The sequence below is a fragment of the Paramormyrops kingsleyae genome, chromosome 13, assembly GCF_048594095.1.
Source record: "Paramormyrops kingsleyae isolate MSU_618 chromosome 13, PKINGS_0.4, whole genome shotgun sequence".
NCBI classification, from domain to species: Eukaryota; Metazoa; Chordata; class Actinopteri; order Osteoglossiformes; family Mormyridae; genus Paramormyrops; species Paramormyrops kingsleyae.
In genome coordinates this window covers 695,004-708,898 of record NC_132809.1, presented here as the reverse complement: position 1 = coordinate 708,898, position 13,895 = coordinate 695,004, and the positions used below count along the sequence as shown (strand labels likewise).

Below are 13,895 nucleotides of genomic sequence, written 5' to 3'. Positions count from 1 at the left end.
GAAAGTTTTGACCTAGAAGAAGGAGCTCCATACTCACCTGAAGGCAAAAATCTGTCGCGGATGGTTCAATACATTTTTCATAAGAAGAAACTGCCTGCGATTTTCCCCTCAGACGTGGTCAAGACCATTCATTTCCCTGTGCACTTCATACCATCAGAAACCTTTTGCTCAGAATGTTTAGAGCCCACTCCTCTAAGCGAACCTGTGCTGATTACATCTAAGGCTAAAATCCTAACAATCACTGATGTCATAGAAGGTATGTTCTCTCTTTATTTAAATATTTATTATCGATATTTTAACATTTCATTACTCACTACATGTACTGTAAATGTCAGTGTAGCCATGACTTCCACTATCAGCAGCTTAGCCTCCTTCCCAGCAATTCACACTTGTATGCTTACTGAGATAATTTCATACACTGGCTTTTAGTACTGTGCAAAGTATAGAGACATGTCACAGTGTAAAATGGTGAAAGATAAATGTGTAACATTTACTGGTGCTTGTGTCCATTAGGAATTTCAGTGTACAGAAAATGGTGCTACAGGTGTGGTATGGCATATCGATACCAGGAGTGGACTGATGGTGTCCACAATTTCGATGACCACACACTTCTGTCCATATACATGTGCCATTTTCTACGCAATACACTTCAGGTAGGAACCATGTTCTGTTGTTTTAATCATTTAAAACAATTACGAATACTTTATCAAAATAATATATTGTAAAGCCTTTAAATGTCATACATCAATTTCACAGACTCATCAGGCAGTAGGGAGTGCCATGGATGTGTTGGAGAAGACCTCTGGTAAAACCTATCCATCCAGGGAAAGGGTCCTGCAGGCTTATTTAAGCTTTGAAGCACTGTCAGACCTCGGTTACACATATGCTTGTGTATCGTGTGGTTATCATCCAGTATCTGTTGTGATGGACCTTCATGAGAAGGGCGTTTTTAGCATGCCTGGTAAGTGAACACATTTATTCATTTTCTTAGTCTTACATTGTTTCAAGCACCACATATCCAGCTATGACTGTTTGGAACATGCTTACTTAAGTCTTGCTTTCCTTAGTGAGCAGCATTGAGGAACCATCTCAGACTTTTGATGGAAAGGTAAGTGTTGAAAATTTCTGGGAGATGGTTTCCCTTGAAATGATCAGCCGTGGGTTGGTCCCAAGTAAGTACAGTCCGCACAATGTTCTAGGTGGGATGACAGTATTCTAGCATTTACTTTGTTTATCGTGGAATAATGTACTGTTATGTTAATAATATTTTCTAACATCATTTAAAGGCAACAAGTCAAACCCATTTGTCGTCCATCCCAGTTACCATAGTTGGGCTCCGTGGATTGGTCCTCACACAAGAGATAGGGATGTTGTACTCAACACTGAATACAAAGAAGTGTATTCTGCTTGTAGTGCAAAGGAGGAATCTGAGTTTAACCTCACAGAGGACCGACTGACTGATGAACTTCTTAAGCTCAAGGTACTGAACTTAAGTCAATTTTTGTCAGTTTTGTCAAAGATGTGTGTTTTTGAACCACGCCAGACCAACTATACTAATGTTCATTATAGATGGAAGCTGTGCGTGCTCTGTGCCGACAGTGTGGCATAGACCCCAAAGGCTCACGGATGGACCTGGTAACGAGACTTCAACAAGAAATGAAGAACAGAGCGAGCTATGATAAGGTGTTTTCACAGATCTGGGGAGCTTCTGGTAAGTTGTGTTCTATTACTGAGAGACCGTTTTTACAGACAGTTCTTAGTTTCATTACTTGGAATGGTTGCACTCTGATTTACAGTTTCCTTAAACAGGTGGATGGGCTGTGGTCACCTGTCCTTGTGCTGTGGTGTATGGTGTTAAGTTCAACATAAGGGCTGAGAGCCCCCGGGACTTTGCTGACCTTTTATTGTCGATGAAACATTTTCCAAACATTGTATTATATGATTTTGCGAGAGGGTTGGCAACACATACCAACCTAAGAGATCCAGAATCATTACCCTTCAAACCTCATGGGGGTAGGTTACTTGAGCCTACTGAAGATAACATCAGATGTGCCACTACTGGACAGATAAAAGTGAGCTTGCCATGGCTAGTCACCAAGAAGCCAGTTCCTGATGAAAATGGCCACCCTATAACTGGATCGTCTGAGCATTATGCTCTTTATGATAGATTTCATGAGGCAAACTCAAAAGATGCCAGGGATGTCTTGCGAAAGGTGGAACTGGTCCCAGAGTTACGTGGTTGGATCAACAGCCCGTGTGCTGAACAGCTCTTTGCTGGAATGAGGAAAAACAATCATTTTCTCAACATGATGACTCCCTCATCGCATGTCTTTTTGATGCGAAATATTTTGTGTCACTACAACAATGCTAGAAATTCAAGAACCATAGAAAGCATGAAGAAGAGATTGGGCAAAGGAGTGGACATACAGTTAAATTCCAATGGTCAGACAGTTTTGGGTATGTATTCCACCCTCATTCTAAATTATTAGTGGTAATGTCATGTTTATGTCATGTTTATGTAATTTTGCTGTCCGGTGCCGTGAAGTTATATTTGTCTTTTAATTGTAGGTGATTCCTCATGTTTATTTTGCAATTTGAAAGATCATAAAGCTATAACTTACAAATCTGTCAGAAATGCTAGACAGCATAGCGTTGATGAGAAATGCATGCAGTACAACCGATTTAACTCATTCTAAATCATTTGGTTTAAAATGTGCTTTTTTGCAGCACCAGCTGAAGCACCAGCCGAACAAGCACAAACAACAACAGCAGCACCAGCTCATGGTATGACAACTGCAGCATCCCCTGGTATGAAGACAATATATATTTTTTGAGGGCCTGGTTGTACAACTTAATAAAAACCTTAACACATCCATGTTTTTTAGAATATGTATACTTATGTATGTTTGCAGTGGGTACTTGATCTGCAGCTAAATGTATACCAACCTTCAGCCACCCTAAGAAAGTGTTATATGCTTCATAAGATGGCTCAGTATCACAGAAATGTGGTGAAACACTTATTTGGTTAATATTTTCATGCATGGTCTGATATGTATGACAGGAGATCTACCAGTGTGCAGTGATGACTGCTGGGGACTACCACATCTGGAGCACACAAGTGCCCGATCGGAAATCAGAGACTCAGAGGTGCATGTTTTATGTTTTGTTCCTCCGTATTTGTTTGTTTGTTTATATATTGATTGACTCATTTGATTGATTGCCGCATGGGCTCTCTTAGTCGCAAATTTGGAAACCATTTAACAATTGGCAACCATTTCATGTAATACAGTTGTCATTGTTTATGGGTGTTATAACTTTTAACATCTAATGTATCGGTTATTATATTATTTATAACTTGGAAACAAACTATTCATTAATCAGTAATACAATTCCTTTTGTGTCATACTTTTTAAATATTTTCTGTGATGCCTCGTAGTGCATGGCATATAAGTGAAGTGATTAGTTGTCATTGACACACCACAGCACACAGTGCACAACAACAAAATGTGTACTCTGCATTTAACCTATATGACACCATGACATTGCAGAGGAGAGCAGTGCTTGGGGGTGGTACCTTGCTCAGGGTACTTCAGTGGCACCTTTCGATTACAAGTGCACTTCCCTATCCATTAGGCCACCACTGACCCTATTACAAACAGCAGCATAATTTAATGGAGTCAGATTAATTGGTCTTAGTGATCTGATCTGAAGGTGGGGATTAGGGTTGTAACGGTATGAGATTTTCACGGTATGATAATCGTCTCAGAAAATATCACGGTTTCGTGGTATACGGTATTAAACTATCATTATTATTAGTATAATCATCAGCTACAATGACCCTTAAATGAATAAAAAGAGATATGGTTTTTGGATGAACATGGTTTATTGTAACAAACTTTTTTTTAATGAAAATAAAAAAAACTTATGGAAGTATGAGTCTAACTTTTGGGGGAAAAATAAATAAAATAAAGCTGCGCATCTCCCATTTGAACAAAATAAGGAATAAGTTATTTCTCTTTATATTAGACAAGAATAAATCAAACTGTCCTTCCTCTTTAACAGCATATATGGGAGAGCAATATGTGCAGGGTCATGTTTGTTAATATTTTCCTGAGATTATCATAGCAGCATGCATTTCTTTGCTTTTTTTCAGGTCAGATTATGATGAAGAAATGTAAGCATGTTGAGATTTTCAGGGCTCAATCTTGACCGCTGAGGTGAGAGAATGTGTCCACTTGTACTAAACACCTATGAGTTTTCAGTTAGTGTATTTGATGATTATTCTTTTAAATAAAATTATAAAATGATCATTAAGTGTTCTCTTGAGAGTAGCTCTGGATATGTTCATGTGTTCACGTCTTCACATAGTGAATGAGACAGCAGACGCTTTAAAAACCATGACCATCATGCAGTGGCGGTTTTAGGCATGGGCGAACGGGGCAGCCGCCCGGGGCGGCACTTTTTCATGTCACGTGGGGGGCGGCACACGAACTTGGAGGAAAACAAAAATAATCTAAATAAAGCGTTTTTCTAGAGGATGGGCGAGCGGAGACGATAAGGGATGAAGTTGGGAGGGCGCCGGGAGGGATTCTATGGGGGGCGGCACACGAACCTGGAGGACAAAATAATCATCTGTGCCGCTGTGTGTGTGTGTGTGTGTGTGTGTGTGTGTGTGTGTGTGTGGGGGTGGGGGGGGGGGGGGGGGGGGTAGTTGGTTAATGAGCAAGCGGCAGCCTTTTTGCGCTGTATATTCACAGACGCACATCGCGATTTAATTTGCTGCACAGCTATATTTTGATTTATTCATCCATCTATCTATCAAATCGGACATTTTACGTGGCATCTGAATTATACTGTAATTGACTCCAATTACATGACTGGATTCCGGGATTCCCTCTGCATCACAGAAATAATACGGCTTTAAGTTATAAATGGAACTTACCTTTATCTTCACGGAGGGATGGTGTTCGCGAATATGGGAGAACATGTTCGACGTATTTCCTCCTTTTGCGGCCACTGTTCGTCCACATTTCTTGCAAACTGGATATCCACCCCACGATCATTTTTCGGATACCCAAAATATTCCCATACTGCAGATTTTAATTTTTTTTTCGGCAGGAAATAGAGATTAGAATTTGCAGCCACTATCGGACATTTTCGCCGCTGTGCATTTATGGGTGGAGTCTAAGCAGTAAAGCGGAAAGAAGTTGCATATACACAGCAGCGCAGGTGAGATCTGGTTTCTTTTTTTTTTTTCCAAACCGCGGATAGGCAAATGTGCATGATATGATAATCGTACATGTCAATATCACAATAAACCGCCATACCGGTATACCGTTACAACCCTAGTGGGGATTGATACACCTTACAAAGTTGATGCTGTAATATTTATCACTCTGATGCATTGTTCTGACCCATATGCATATAAGCCTTTCAGTCTGACAAGCTGGTAGTATCATGACTGCCTTTTTCCAGGTCTGGTGCCCAACGTGATCAAATTGTTTTACACCTGTGCCCTCAGGTGGAGTCAACTCTATGTGATACCATTACAATATGTCATAGTTTTACAATAGTTGTGACAATATCATTTCTTTTAGGAAAATTCAATGTGTTGAAAGCACAGATGGTAGAGGAGGAGGAATGGGTTCCATCTCCATTGAACAGGTATTTATGTAGCTGATCTTACAGCTGAACCTGCTGTTTTTCTCTTTTTTTCTCTGTGCTTACTGTGCTGTACCCTACAAAAATGTGAAAACAATGAGCTTCATTTTAAGCAGTTGGAGTTGGAATGTAGAAGTCATGCTATTTTTGTCTGTTTTTGTTATATTACAGAACTATTGTAAAATAATATTTGCGTGCTTGTATGATTTCTTTCACAGATCCCCCTCGACGTCCTGGAGGATATCCTTTTAGAAGTAGTCCTGTTCGAGGGTGACAAAGCTTTTTTAAAGCTGTCACTTGTTTGTCACCTTTTTTTGGGACTTAGTCGGAAGGGAAACATTCCGTGCCCGAGCGCATTTTCAGTGGCTTGACAGTAGGTATAAAACATATTATGATATTTGAATACCCTTTGAGTTAGGATGTTTGTATTCCCATTAACAAGGGATTTTACTCTAATGAATCATTCTTAAATTTGAAACCTACAGGTGTAGTCCCATGGAAACTGTACAGTGCGGCCTATCAAGCACAATTCCGACGATTGTATCGCCTGGAATGCTGCCAGCACTGTCTAGAGACTTATAAGAACAGCTTACCAGGTATGCATACTGTGTAAGAATGTTGACAATTGTTGCTGAAGTCAGTGGTTGCAAAAAGAAAGTCACCAGAACAATTTATTGTGTGTCAGGTCCTGAATATTTTCTTGAAAGTATGCAATGAAAAACATTGTTGCTCTGTTTTGATACTAAGTATGCTTGCTTATTATTTATTGTCCCATAGGCTACATTGGGCGTGGAAGACGAGGGGAACTTCACACAGCCTGGGTTCTGCAGCGAGTTCTGCAAACACCTTACGGAAGACTTGGGTGTGTGAATGGGTGGGTGGGTCAGTGAGTGAGTGAGTGAATGGGTGGGTATGTAAGGAAAATAGCAAATTGGATGACTTTGGAATAAAAAAATAACAGCTACTATGCCTCTGTTTCCTTGTCTACACACAGACTACACACATGACCGAACCACATTTTAAGTTTTATCAGCTTTTCATTAAAAAGCACAGTGGCACCCAATTGTGATGAGTTACTGTATGTGGAAATGAGTGGCACCTCTGTATCATTTGTGAATAATTTGTCATCTCATATCGACATTAAATCATAAGTTTATTTAATTTTAATGTTGGCACAGAAATAAGTTACAGTGCCTTTGGAAATGCAATAAAATGCTCATTTGGAAAACGTTTAACTATCCTTTGTAATTGAGTAAAATTATGATAACTGAATACTTTTATAAGGCACTGTATACTTGATTGCAATGGGTTTTATTACTTTCCGGCTATATTAATACACCAATCAATATGTTAACCAATCATCACAGACAAGCATTACATCGATATCGGATTGAAACTATATTATGGCCATCCTACAGCTACATAAACAAGGGTAAATAGTCCTACTTTCACTGTCCTGGAGAGAGAGAGCGAGAGAGACAGAGATGTAAACATGTAAGCAGCAGCAGAATAAAATAGAAATATGATTTCAGAATGTTTTACTTACTGTATGCAAATGTCATTTTCGAGAAATGTTTGGCTCGCATTATCACCAAATTGATGACAATATCACCATTTACTACAAAACTTTGAACTCAATAATTAACAAAATAATATATAAGAAATAAATTGAGAAACTAAATTTCCTGTTACAGACAATTTATCTTAAAATAGTTTGATGTTCAGAATGCTCCTCACTCCACTTCACGCAACTTTAAAACACGCAAGGACCATGTTAGGCCAAAAGCTGAACAATGTTTGTGGGCAACACTCTTGATTTCCCCAGGAGATCTAGACATAGCATATACGCTCACCTAAAGGATTATTAGGAACACCTGTTCAATTTCTCATTAATGCAATTATCTAATCAACCAATCACATGGCAGTTGCTTCAATGCATTTAGGGGTGTGGTCCTGGTCAAGACAATCTCCTGAACTCCAAACTGAATGTCAGAATGGGAAAGAAAGGTGATTTAAGCAATTTTGAGCGTGGCATAGTTGTTGGTGCCAGACGGGCCGGTCTGAGTATTTCACAATCTGCTCAGTTACTGGGATTTTCACGCACAACCATTTCTAGGGTTTACAAAGAATGGTGTGCAAAGGGAAAAACATCCAGTATGCGGCAGTCCCGTTGGGCGAAAATGCCTTGTTGATGCTAGAGGTCAGAGGAGAATGGTCCGACTGATTCAAGCTGATAGAAGAGCAACTTTGGCTGAAATAACCACTCGTTACAACCGAGGTATGCAGCAAAGCATTTGTGAAGCCACAACACGCACAACCTTGAGGCGGATGGGCTACAACAGCAGAAGACCCCACCGGGTACCACTCATCTCCACTACAAATAGGAAAAAGAGGCTACAATTTGCACGAGCTCACCAAAATTGGACAGTTGAAGACTGGAAAAATGTTGCCTGGTCTGATGAGTCTCGATTTCTGTTGAGACATTCAAATGGTAGAGTCAGAATTTGGCGTAAACAGAATGAGAACATGGATCCATCATGCCTTGTTACCACTGTGCAGGCTGCTGGTGGTGGTGTAATGGTGTGGGGGATGTTTTCTTGGCACACTTTAGGCCCCTTAGTGCCAATTGGGCATCGTTTAAATGCCACGGCCTACCTGAGCATTGTTTCTGACCATGTCCATCCCTTTATGACCACCATGTACCCATCCTCTGATGGCTACTTCCAGCAGGATAATGCACCATGTCACAAAGCTCGAATCATTTCAAATTGATTTCTTGAACATGACAATGAGTTCACTGTACTACAATGGCCCCAACAGTCACCAGATCTCAACCCAATAGAGCATCTTCGGGATGTGGTGGAACGGGAGCTTCGTGCCCTGGATGTGCATCCCACAAATCTCCATCAACTGCAAGATGCTATCCTATCAATATGGGCCAACATTTCTAAAGAATGCTTTCAGCACCTTGTTGAATCAATGCCACGTAGAATTAAGGCAGTTCTGAAGGCGAAAGGGGGTCAAACACCATATTAGTATGGTGTTCCTAATAATCCTTTAGGTGAGTGTATGTGTGTATGTGCACAATGAATGAATGGAATAAGCTGCTACAGTTACATTGAACCATGTGCTTGTGCTCATGTGCACAAGCACACACACACACACACACACACACACGCCGATGGGCTTTAAAGTTTAACTTTAGGTTTGTGAAAGCAGACATAATTATTTCTGTCAGGACCTCGATGTGTATCCAAGCCCCAAAAACACACTAACTCAGGCGTTCACGCAACTTATCGCGAAAAACCAGACAGAAATAGACTTGAAAATTTTAAAGAAAAGACATTAGCGGTTTTTGTTAATGTTTAAAGGTATAAAAAAAAACCTTTGCTGCCTTTCTTAAATGGCTAGAAAACATTGCCTCAACACTATTAAACACGGAATCCGCTGTTTGTAAACGGTCCGCATTTTACCCTCACCGCTAAAATAGTTGTGCTTGTTTCACACTTTCTCTTGTTTCGCTTGGGTATGCCTCTACTTAAATATTTTTTTGGACCTGTGTCTCATTCACATAGGCTTTCACATATGCAAATTGCCACCCCTCTTCTGGGCTAATGCCGTACGCTCATTTTGACAACGAATTACCAGCGTTATTCGTTGATTTTTTTTGTCTAAAATGTTTATTATTCACATTGGTAGAAAAGTGCTTCAATACTTTAAAAAAAAGGTCATGGTTTATTTGAAATAACTGGGCACTCCGTTTGTTGCTGCCATATTTTGAAATGGGTTGTCTAAGGAATCCTTATTCTTTGTTTGATGCCCCGGTTTCGGGTAAACATCCGCGACGGTTTATGACTACACCACATGGCCAAAGTGGCCTGCGAACGGACGATCACCCTGATAACAAAATACAACTAAATACATCTTTGTCAGGATGTGGGGGGGGGGGAGAGGTCTATGACATTCGGGCTAAATGGGGGCAATAGCTTGGGGAGCCAGCCTATCTCAAAGCCTGTGGCCTGTTTGATTCTACCCCATGTTTCCTCCGTGTATGTCCGCTGTGATATGCTTAACAGACACGTTTGATGGCATTATTCTAACATAGCATGTTGCTAAATACCGCTCACTAGTTCCTACAGCTATTAAATGTATTTAAATGAAATCGGGGCATCTTATTTAGAATAAAACTAAGAAAATACAGGAGATCGATCTTTCGCGTGTGTTGCTGCCGCCGCCATTTTGAAAGGCGCGTCTGCGTCACTGCGCATGCGCAAGCTTCGCATCCCATAAGGCAGTTATTTCGCCCGCATTGTTCAAACGGGTGGCACGCGCCTGGCCCTGCTCCTTGGATAATGGCAGCCTAGATCACGCTAGCTTTGTGCTACACTGACGGGACCCAGAGCCGCTATGGATGGATCTTCGCCTTTGGTGAAGTGTTTTTTTTTCTCTTTGACATTGAAATAAAACTGTTAAACTGATTACGGCTTTTTCTCATTTTTAAAAACTTGGGCTAAAGTAGTTGTGCTTGTTTCACACTTTCTCTTGTTTCGCTTGGGTATGCCTCTACTTAAATATTGTGTCTCTAGTTAAAAGTTTTGGACCTGTGTCTCATTCACATAGGCTTTCACATATGCAAATTGCCACCCCTCTTCTGGGCTAATGCCGTACGCTCATTTTGACAACGAATTACCAGCGTTATTCGTTGATTTTTTTTGTCTAAAATGTTTATTATTCACATTGGTAGAAAAGTGCTTCAATACTTTAAAAAAAAGGTCATGGTTTATTTGAAATAACTGGGCACTCCGTTTGTTGCTGCCATATTTTGAAATGGGTTGTCTAAGGAATCCTTATTCTTTGTTTGATGCCCCGGTTTCGGGTAAACATCCGCGACGGTTTATGACTACACCACATGGCCAAAGTGGCCTGCGAACGGACGATCACCCTGATAACAAAATACAACTAAATACATCTTTGTCAGGATGTGGGGGGGGGTAGGTCTATGACATTCGGGCTAAATGGGGGCAATAGCTTGGGGAGCCAGCCTATCTCAAAGCCTGTGGCCTGTTTGATTCTACCCCATGTTTCCTCCGTGTATGTCCGCTGTGATATGCTTAACAGACACGTTTGATGGCATTATTCTAACATAGCATGTTGCTAAATACCGCTCACTAGTTCCTACAGCTATTAAATGTATTTAAATGAAATCGGGGCATCTTGTTTAGAATAAAACTAAGAAAATACAGGAGATCGATCTTTCGCGTGTGTTGCTGCCGCCGCCATTTTGAAAGGCGCGTCTGCGTCACTGCGCATGCGCAAGCTTCGCATCCCATAAGGCAGTTATTTCGCCCGCATTGTTCAAACGGGTGGCACGCGCCTGGCCCTGCTCCTTGGATAATGGCAGCCTAGATCACGCTAGCTTTGTGCTACACTGACGGGACCCAGAGCCGCTATGGATGGATCTTCGCCTTTGGTGAAGTGTTTTTTTTTCTCTTTGACATTGAAATAAAACTGTTAAACTGATTACGGCTTTTTCTCATTTTTAAAAACTTGGGCTAAAGTAGTTGTGCTTGTTTCACACTTTCTCTTGTTTCGCTTGGGTATGCCTCTACTTAAATATTGTGTCTCTAGTTAAAAGTTTTGGACCTGTGTCTCATTCACATAGGCTTTCACATATGCAAATTGCCACCCCTCTTCTGGGCTAATGCCGTACGCTCATTTTGACAACGAATTACCAGCGTTATTCGTTGATTTTTTTTGTCTAAAATGTTTATTATTCACATTGGTAGAAAAGTGCTTCAATACTTTAAAAAAAAGGTCATGGTTTATTTGAAATAACTGGGCACTCCGTTTGTTGCTGCCATATTTTGAAATGGGTTGTCTAAGGAATCCTTATTCTTTGTTTGATGCCCCGGTTTCGGGTAAACATCCGCGACGGTTTATGACTACACCACATGGCCAAAGTGGCCTGCGAACGGACGATCACCCTGATAACAAAATACAACTAAATACATCTTTGTCAGGATGTGGGGGGGGGGGGAGGTCTATGACATTCGGGCTAAATGGGGGCAATAGCTTGGGGAGCCAGCCTATCTCAAAGCCTGTGGCCTGTTTGATTCTACCCCATGTTTCCTCCGTGTATGTCCGCTGTGATATGCTTAACAGACACGTTTGATGGCATTATTCTAACATAGCATGTTGCTAGATACCGCTCACTAGTTCCTACAGCTATTAAATGTATTTAAATGAAATCGGGGCATCTTGTTTAGAATAAAACTAAGAAAATACAGGAGATCGATCTTTCGCGTGTGTTGCTGCCGCCGCCATTTTGAAAGGCGCGTCTGCGTCACTGCGCATGCGCAAGCTTCGCATCCCATAAGGCAGTTATTTCGCCCGCATTGTTCAAACGGGTGGCACGCGCCTGGCCCTGCTCCTTGGATAATGGCAGCCTAGATCACGCTAGCTTTGTGCTACGCTGACGGGACCCAGAGTCGCTATGGATGGATCTTCGCCTTTGGTGAAGTGTTTTTTTTTCTCTTTGACATTGAAATAAAACTGTTAAACTGATTACGGCTTTTTCTCATTTTTAAAAACTTGGGCTAAAGTAGTTGTGCTTGTTTCACACTTTCTCTTGTTTCGCTTGGGTATGCCTCTACTTAAATATTGTGTCTCTAGTTAAAAGTTTTGGACCTGTGTCTCATTCACATAGGCTTTCACATATGCAAATTGCCACCCCTCTTCTGGGCTAATGCCGTACGCTCATTTTGACAACGAATTACCAGCGTTATTCGTTGATTTTTTTTGTCTAAAATGTTTATTATTCACATTGGTAGAAAAGTGCTTCAATACTTTAAAAAAAAGGTCATGGTTTATTTGAAATAACTGGGCACTCCGTTTGTTGCTGCCATATTTTGAAATGGGTTGTCTAAGGAATCCTTATTCTTTGTTTGATGCCCCGGTTTCGGGTAAACATCCGCGACGGTTTATGACTACACCACATGGCCAAAGTGGCCTGCGAACGGACGATCACCCTGATAACAAAATACAACTAAATACATCTTTGTCAGGATGTGGGGGGGGGGGAGAGGTCTATGACATTCGGGCTAAATGGGGGCAATAGCTTGGGGAGCCAGCCTATCTCAAAGCCTGTGGCCTGTTTGATTCTACCCCATGTTTCCTCCGTGTATGTCTGCTGTGATATGCTTAACAGACACGTTTGATGGCATTATTCTAACATAGCATGTTGCTAAATACCGCTCACTAGTTCCTACAGCTATTAAATGTATTTAAATGAAATCGGGGCATCTTGTTTAGAATAAAACTAAGAAAATACAGGAGATCGATCTTTCGCGTGTGTTGCTGCCGCCGCCATTTTGAAAGGCGCGTCTGCGTCACTGCGCATGCGCAAGCTTCGCATCCCATAAGGCAGTTATTTCGCCCGCATTGTTCAAACGGGTGGCACGCGCCTGGCCCTGCTCCTTGGATAATGGCAGCCTAGATCACGCTAGCTTTGTGCTACGCTGACGGGACCCAGAGTCGCTATGGATGGATCTTCGCCTTTGGTGAAGTGTTTTTTTTTCTCTTTGACATTGAAATAAAACTGTTAAACTGATTACGGCTTTTTCTCATTTTTAAAAACTTGGGCTAAAGTAGTTGTGCTTGTTTCACACTTTCTCTTGTTTCGCTTGGGTATGCCTCTACTTAAATATTGTGTCTCTAGTTAAAAGTTTTGGACCTGTGTCTCATTCACATAGGCTTTCACATATGCAAATTGCCACCCCTCTTCTGGGCTAATGCCGTACGCTCATTTTGACAACGAATTACCAGCGTTATTCGTTGATTTTTTTTGTCTAAAATGTTTATTATTCACATTGGTAGAAAAGTGCTTCAATACTTTAAAAAAAAGGTCATGGTTTATTTGAAATAACTGGGCACTCCGTTTGTTGCTGCCATATTTTGAAATGGGTTGTCTAAGGAATCCTTATTCTTTGTTTGATGCCCCGGTTTCGGGTAAACATCCGCGACGGTTTATGACTACACCACATGGCCAAAGTGGCCTGCGAACGGACGATCACCCTGATAACAAAATACAACTAAATACATCTTTGTCAGGATGTGGGGGGGGGGGGGAGAGGTCTATGACATTCGGGCTAAATGGGGGCAATAGCTTGGGGAGCCAGCCTATCTCAAAGCCTGTGGCCTGTTTGATTCTACCCCATGTTTCCTCCGTGTATGTC

At 41.2% G+C, this 13,895-nt stretch overlaps 1 long non-coding RNA gene across 2 annotated transcripts; it reads left to right on the top strand.

Annotated features, from left to right (window-relative positions):
* The first annotated feature begins 759 nt into the window (after nt 1–759).
* On the top strand, nt 760–6,565 carry LOC140578112 (uncharacterized). 2 transcript variants are annotated; one of them, XR_011982123.1, is made up of 11 exons: nt 760–961; nt 1,068–1,480; nt 1,570–1,711; nt 2,372–2,457; nt 2,728–2,808; nt 3,062–3,147; nt 4,154–4,217; nt 5,598–5,664; nt 5,880–6,034; nt 6,147–6,257; nt 6,439–6,565. It is a non-coding gene; the product is annotated as an uncharacterized lncRNA (long non-coding RNA). The 2 variants fall into 2 exon arrangements; XR_011982122.1 differs by having other exon boundaries at nt 5,880–6,038.
* Nucleotides 6,566–13,895: the final 7,330 nt, after the last annotated feature.